The following is a 7,521-nucleotide window of genomic DNA, read 5'->3' as shown; positions in this document are numbered from 1 at the left end:
AAAGATTTATTTATTTTTATTGCAAAGTCAGACATATAGAGAGGAAGAGTGAGGAAGATCTCCATCCAATGGTTCACTTCCCAAGTGGCCGCAACAGCCGGAGCTGAGCCAGTCCGAACCTAGGAGCCAATAGCTTCTTCTGAGTCTCCCACATGGGTACAGGGTCCCAAGGCTTTGGGCCATCCTCGACTGCTTTCCCAGGCCACCAGCGGGGAACTGAATGGGAAGCAGGGCCGCCGGGATTAGAACCAGCACCCATATGGGATCCCGGTGTGTTCAAGGTGAGGACTTTAACTGCTACGCTATCGCGCTGGGCCCAGGGGTAGGTATTTCATGCCATGGGATGCCCATATCCCATCCTAGAGGGCCTGGGTTTGAGTCCTGGTTCCACTCCGATCATGGCTTCCCGCTTATGTGCATCCTGGGAACGGCAAGTGACAGCTCAAGTGCTTTGGTCCCTCCCTAGGAAATCCTAATTGGGTTGCAGACTCCAGGCTTTAGCTTGGCCCAGACCTGGCTGTTGTGGGCCTCTGGAGAGTTGAACCAGCAGATAGCATCTTTCTGCTTTTCAAAAGAATGAATGAATGAATGAATGAATGAATTTTAACTAGCAAGCCAGCAAACACTCAGAGATGGACGTTGTTGATGCTCATGAAGGATTTAGACTGTCAGTGTTTTTCTTTTTCCTTTTGCAGTGACCTCAGAGTCAGAATCCATTGATATTTTTCCTTACCTGCTTTTCTCATAAGCTACTTTTGTCTTTGAGTGGGGAGGGCCAGACCTTCTCTCAGGTCTGAGGGCCGTCTGCTTGCTCAGCCTCTGGCTGGTTCTTGGAAGAAACTGTAAAAGAGTAAGAGAGTCCTTTGGGCTGTCCTCCTCTTAAAAATTGCTGTTTCTTAAAGTCATTCTCTCTTTTTTTTTTTTTTCATCAGTGAAATCCCTCAGTGACTCCTTGGAAACTTGTTAGTGGTAAAACATTTCTAACAACAGTATTATCAAAACAGGGCTTACAGGCCTGGCACAGTAGCCTAGTAACTAAATCCTTACGTTGCACATGCCAGAATACCATATGGGTGCTGGTTTGTGTCCCGGCTGCTTCACTTCCCATCCAGCTCTCTGCCTGTGGCCTGGGAAGGCAGTTGAGGACAGCCCAAAGCCTCGGGATCCTGCACCCTTGTGGCAGACCCAGAAGAAGCTCCTGGCTTTGGATCAGCTTAGCTCCAGCCATTGTGGCCCCTCGGGAATGTACCAGCAGATGGAAGATCTTCTCTCTGTCTCTCCTTCTCTCTGTAGATCTGTTTTTCCAATAAATGAAATAAATATTTTTAAAAATTGAAGGAAAAAAAACCCCAGGGTTTACAACCTTTGCTTCTCATCTGCACGGAATGGTTCTTTCCTGAGGGCTGCAAGTGGAGTCCAAGCGCCAGCTTCCACGGGCAGGGTGGCCCTGCCAGGCTCTGTGTACGGTGAACACAAGCAGAGGGGATATCTGCATGGCCAGACACCTGTTCACTTGCTTTTTTCTCCTTTTATTTGCTTGAAAGGCAGAGTTACAGCAAGAGAGAGGGAGAGACAGAAAGACACAGAGAGAGAGAGAGATCTTCAATCCACTGGTCTACTTCCCCAGATGGTCACAATAATCAGGGCTGGGCCAAGTTAAAGCGAGGTGCCTGCCTGCAACTGTCCCACATGAGTGCAGGGGCCCTGGCACTAGGGGTATCCTCTGCTGGTTTCCCAGGTGCATTAGCAGGGAGCTGCATCGCGACTTGAACCACCGTCCATATGGGATGCCAGTGTGGTGTCATCGGTGGCAGCTTAACCCACAACACCAAAAACCCTGAGGCCTGCACGCTGTCTTGGTGGTCATATCTGGTGTGTCCAGCAATTTCCTCATTTCCAAGTTGTCACTTGGATGATCTCTAGGGTAGCACTCCTATAACTGAGCGTATAAGATGTTCCTAATCTAATAAACTCACGAGCACTGGCCTTGTGCTTATGAAGCTGGTTAAGACGCCTGAGTCTCCCACCTGGAGGGGCTGGGTTCGATTCCCAGCTCTGGGAGGTCATGGTGAGGGCTCAAGTCGTTCCTGTCGCCTACCAGGAAAACCTGGATTGACTTCCAGGTTCCTGAGTTCAGCCTGGCCCACGCATGGCCATTGCGGGCATCTGGGACACCAGTCAGGCACCCTGTCTCTGTCTCTCTAGCATCTCAAAAACAAACAAACAAACAAAAAACAGAAAAACAAACAAAAAAAACAAGCACCCTTCCTAGATTATGTATCTAAGAGAGAGAAAAACATCACGGTCACAAAACAAACTTGCGCATGCATGCTCACAGCATCCTTGTACACCACAAGCCAAAGGGTAGAAGCAGCCCAGCTGCCCCTCCTCAGATGAGTGGGCATTCATGCAGTGGAATAGTATTCAGCCACGAGCAGGAGTGAAGTGACAGCACAGGCTACGGACAGGCTCAACTCTGCGATGCCAGGTAACAGAAGTCAGAGACTAAAAGCCGCGCGAAGTAAGGTAGATTGCATTTACAGGAGTTGTCTGGGTTAGTCAACCCCAAGTGACAGCAGCAAGATGCGTGCGTGCTAGGGCTACCAGGAGGTCAGGGGAGGAAGGAGTGACTGCTGTCAAGCACAGCTTTCTGTTGCAGGTGACAGAAACGTTCAGAGTTGATGTACTAGAAGCCACTGATCTGCAAATTTTAGATGGGTGAATTGTGCGTGTGAATTCTCTTAATAAAGCTGCTATGCACATGTACACATGTGTGAACAGACACATTGAAACGGAATTTAGGATTTGATTTTTTGGAGATTTTTATTTATTTTGTTTTCAATGCAAAGTCAGATATACAGATAGGAGGAGAGACAGAGAGGAAGATACTCAGTCCAATGGGTCACTCCCCAAGTGACCATAACGGCCTGAGCTGAGCCAATCCGAAGCCAGGAGCACTGATTTTCTTCCAGGTCTCGCTCGCAGGTGCAGGGTCCCACAAGTAGGGAGCTGGATGGGAAGTGGGGATTAGAACCGGCGTCCATATACTATCCCTGCATGTGCAAGGCAAGGAGTTTAGCTACTAGACTACTGTGCCAGGCCCTGCAATACTCATTATAATCATTTTCTTAAATAAAGATTTATTTGGGCCCGGCCGCGTGGCCTAGCGACTAAAGTCCTCGCCTTGAACGCCCCAGGATCCCATATGGGCGCTGGTTCCAATCCCGGCAGCTCCACTTCCCATCCAGCTCCCTGCTTGTGGCCTGGGAAAAGCAGTCGAGGACGGCCCAAAGCTTTGGGACCCTGCACCCGTGTGGGAGACCCGGAAGAGGTTCCAGGTTCCCGGCTTCGGATCGGTGCGTACCGGCCCGTTGTGGCTCACTTGGGGAGTGAATCATCGGACGGAAGATCTTCCTCTCTGTCTCTCCTCCTCTCTGTATATCCAGCTTTCCAATAATAATAAATCTTTAAAAAAAATGAAGATTTATTTGAAAGACAGATTTCCAAAGAGAAGTACGCACACAGATACAACACAGACCTTCTATCTGCTGGTTCACTCTCCAAATCACAGCAACATCCAGGGTTGGGATAATCTGAAGCCTGGAGCCAGGAGCTTTTTCCAAGTCTCCCACATTGGTAGCAGCTGCTTTCCCAGGTGCATCAGCAAGAAGCTGGGTCAGAAGTGGAGCCACTGGGACTTACACCAGTGTTCAGTCCTGGCTTGGGGTGCTGGTGTGGCAGGTGGTGCAGGTGGTGGCACAGCCTGCAGTCCCACAGTGCCGCCCCTCTGTGTGTAATTTTTTGTTTTCTAAAGCAGCTGCACCCTTTTATGCTCCCACTGGCATGGCAGCTTCCAGCTGCTCCCCAGGCTCCCCAACACGTGTTGTTTTATGTTTTGCTGGAAACAAGTGATGGGTGTGAAGTGTTGGGATTGGTCTTCGTTGTGAGAAAAACACTGTTAACTGCTTTGTGCTGTGGAGAGCTTTGTGCTGGGAGTACTCAGCAGCCCTCTGCTTGGGTGGTTGCCGGATGAGTGGGCGAAGCAAGTCCCCAAGGCCAGGATCTGCCTGAGGGGCCACCTGACTCCCTAGTATGCCTCTTTGGGGGGAGCTGGGGTGCAGGTGATCTCGCAGTCCTGATCCGCATCTGTGTTGAGTTCCAGAGGTTTCTGGATGGAGACCCCAAGATTCTCAGAGAAGCCCATTTTGTGGGAGGGTAGTGGGGAATGGTAGTGCATGCACCTGTTTCCTGTCACTTTAATCAAGCACCCAAGGCTGGGGACTTTATAAGGAAAAGAGGACGGTTTTGCAAGTTCAAGGGCACAGCACTGGCATCAGGTCAGACCTTATGGCAGAAGGCAGCATCACAACAGTGGGAATGTTTGCCAGAGTGAGGGGGAGGGCTCCCGTTCCTATTAGACCGGCAGCTCTGAAAGGCCCCACCACCTCCTAACCTCACCATACTTAGACATAGGGGTGACATCCCCAGCAGGGGTTCCCTGGCTCCTGGCTTGGGATCCAACCTGGGTTAGGCTGTGCTGGTTCTGGGCATCTGGGGTGAAGCAGCAGCTGTGCACACACATGCTGTGTACATACATACATGAACCTGTGTGACCTGAAATAGGGGAGTCGTTTCTCGTGGGGTTTTCCTGCCAACCAGCCCCTGAAACCACCAAGGGAGTGAGGTGACGGTGTTCTTCAGCAGCAAGAACCACCAGAGACAGTCTGGTCAAGCATGTCCGTTTGTTGTAATGCAAGCACAAGCTTATATAGACTAAGAAAGGGGAAGAAGGCAGGGGAGCATCTCTCGACAGTCCTCCCATCCAACAACGGCATTGTAATTGGCTAGAAGGCATGTCTATCTCTCTAGACCCTCCAATCATGTCATGAGTCATGTACAACACTCACGGCTGGCAGGTAGGCTGTGGGTCATGTACACCAGGTGGGCTGGCAGGAAACATGGGGCATACCTGCTTATCAAGGAAGTCCCAGCACAGCTTGTCCAAGGACAGAGAAGACAGACTGGATGCAGCCCACTGCTCTCGCCTGTATGACCAGTGAACAGGACAGGTTGAGGTCTCTGTTAGCTGAAATCATAGTCAGGGGGTTCCCTTAGGGACACAGTGTGCTGTGTGTCTTCCACATCGGCCAAACGGGCAGAGATCCAGGGATGATCTCCCACAGTTGCTGAAACGCTACGGGGAGTAGGGACACTGGCTGATTTCTGAGTGGACCTGCCAGCATCTGATGGGGTCTGGTAAGCCTCCTCTCAAAGGCTGCTGTTCTCTGATTTGATCAACAATGCCTCCAGGCTGGACTTAGCCTTAGAAACCCCAGAGGTTCAGGGAACATAACAGGAGGAAGAGGAGGGGACAGGACGGGCTCCTGATGGACATGGGAGAAATGGCCAGCCTGGGCCTGCACAGCGAGTGCTCCCAGCGGATGGAGCCTTTGGCACAGTGGGGTCAGGTTCACACCTCAGGTGACCCACTCACTCCGGCCTTACAGCTCCCCAGGGTGTAGGGAGCCTCACTGGGAGTCCAGAAGTGGAAGGGGTGGGGGTGGCTGAGAGGCCCTGGGGACATTGCCACTGTCCAGGGAATTGGGGCCACAGGGCAAGATGAGAGCCAAGCAGGGGGTCTTGGAGGTCTGACAGATGTGGGCCACCCACTGGCGTCAACAGGGACTGCACCAATATACCCTAAACCTCGACCCCGTCTCCAGTGTAGGCTGGAGGGGGAGAGCGCAGCCTGCAGTCCATGCTAGGCTTGCCTGTGGTGCCCTGTGGCCCCTGGGAGGGGGGAGCAGCTCCTAGCGTGTGATCAGGACGTTTTTGGATGCGTCGGCGCCCTTTCTAGCTGTCGGACTCTTGTAGAAGTTGCACATGGATAAAAGGGGCCCCAGTTAATGAGGCTTCGGGTTGGAGTTTTAGAATTCACAGCGAGCCCACTCCGCATAATAATGTATCAGAAACACAACAATCCTTTAATCTGGAAGGCATTAATTGCTGAGCCCAGAAATTCAGGGCATGCCAACGGAATCCTTAATTCCTCAAGCTAATGCTTTCCAAAAAAAAAAAAAAAAGCGACTGATTTCAGGCTGGCTCCTCTAGGCGCGTCGGTGAAACTCCCACAGTCCTGACAAAAGGCCGGATTGTCTCAAGGTCTTACTCTGGGAGGGTCTCCTCCGTGGGGTCTGAATTGATGGCGCTCCTGCATTTTTTCCCGCTGGGTGACACAGATCGTAACAGCCAGGAGATTCCAAGGTGGCTCCCTGGTCTGGGCATTCTGGACTGTGTGGAGGGGGATGTTATCCTGTGTCCCATACACATTTACCAAGTGCCTACTCTGACTCCACAAGTTCAGGGTCTCTGTTGGGAAGACAGTGGCAGGCATGGCCAGCCATAAAGACATCCTGGGTCAACCTACAAACACATCATTGTGTGATTGTGCAGTGTGGTCAGGAAATAAAGTGTGAAGGAATGAAGTAGGGGATGTAAAAGGGACTCACAGGGACCCTAGTGGACACGACAAGGCTAGGGCCATGCCTGTGAGCTTCATGTACCTGAGCCTCTGGGCCAAGGCTAGGGCCATGCCTGTGAGCTTCATGTACCTGAGCCTCTGGGCCAAGGCTAGGGCCATGCCTGTGAGCTTCATGTACCTGAGCCTCTGGGCCAAGGCTAGGGCCATGCCCATGAACTTCCTTCCTGACTGCTGTTTCACTGTGGCAGTGCCACACTAACCAACACTATCACCTTTTCACCATCAGCAGACAAAAGGGAGGTCTCCTTCATGCCTTCAGCGGGCTCATGGGCACTGGGCCTGGGTGATGCCTGGGAGAATTTCAGCCACGGACAGGACCCCCAGAAGGGCCATTCTGAGTGCAGTGCCAGAGCTCTGGGTCAGGTGACCAGACCATGCACTCTGATTCTTGCCCCCTGCCTTAAAAATTTTTTTTTAATTTATTTTTTATTGGAAATGCAGATTTACAGAGAGAAGAAGAGACAGAGAAAGGAGCTTTTGTCCACTGGTTTACTCCACAAATGGCCGCATTGGCTGGAGCTGTGCTGGATCTAAATCAAGCTTCTTCCAGGTCTCTCACACAGGTGCAGGGTCCCAAGGCTTTACATCATCCTCCACTGCTTTCCCAGGCTATAAGTAGGCATCTGGATGGGAAATGCAGCAGCTGGGACACAAACTGGGCTCCTGGCACTTGTAGGCAGATTAGCCAACTGAATAATTGCGCAGCCCCCTCCCTGCTTTTAATACAGGAAAATCACTAACCTGTAGCCCATCTATTTTAAATAGGTTTCGTGAGATGCAACTGGCATGCCACACAGTGGGATGTTCGGATTCTGGGGAACTATCTCTGAAGTTATGATGGTGCATCTGTCCAGCAACCCAAGAAGTTCCCTCTGGCCCTATCCACCTCGCTCCCAAACTCAGCTGCTTCCTGTTACTACAGACTATTCTGTGTTTCCTAGAATTTTGCAGGCATGAACTCCGACCACATGCACTCCTTC

At 51.4% G+C, this 7,521-nt stretch overlaps 1 protein-coding gene across 1 annotated transcript in view; it reads right to left on the bottom strand.

The window, feature by feature from the left end:
* Positions 1–814: 814 nt before the first annotated feature.
* Positions 815–7,521, bottom strand: part of KREMEN1 (kringle containing transmembrane protein 1) — an 80,579-nt gene continuing 73,872 nt past the window's right edge. Inside the window, exons 11-12 of the mRNA XM_058656681.1 lie at positions 1,048–1,295; positions 815–840 (exon numbers count right to left, since the gene is read on the bottom strand). The gene's annotated coding sequence lies outside the window, so the exon portion shown is untranslated. The remainder of the gene's footprint in view (positions 841–1,047; positions 1,296–7,521) is intronic.

The sequence above is a fragment of the Ochotona princeps genome, chromosome 29 (genome assembly GCF_030435755.1).
Source record: "Ochotona princeps isolate mOchPri1 chromosome 29, mOchPri1.hap1, whole genome shotgun sequence".
In the NCBI taxonomy this organism is placed as follows: Eukaryota; Metazoa; Chordata; class Mammalia; order Lagomorpha; family Ochotonidae; genus Ochotona; species Ochotona princeps.
Note: the sequence above shows the minus strand (reverse complement) of the source record. Positions and strands in the feature narration are given on the sequence as shown.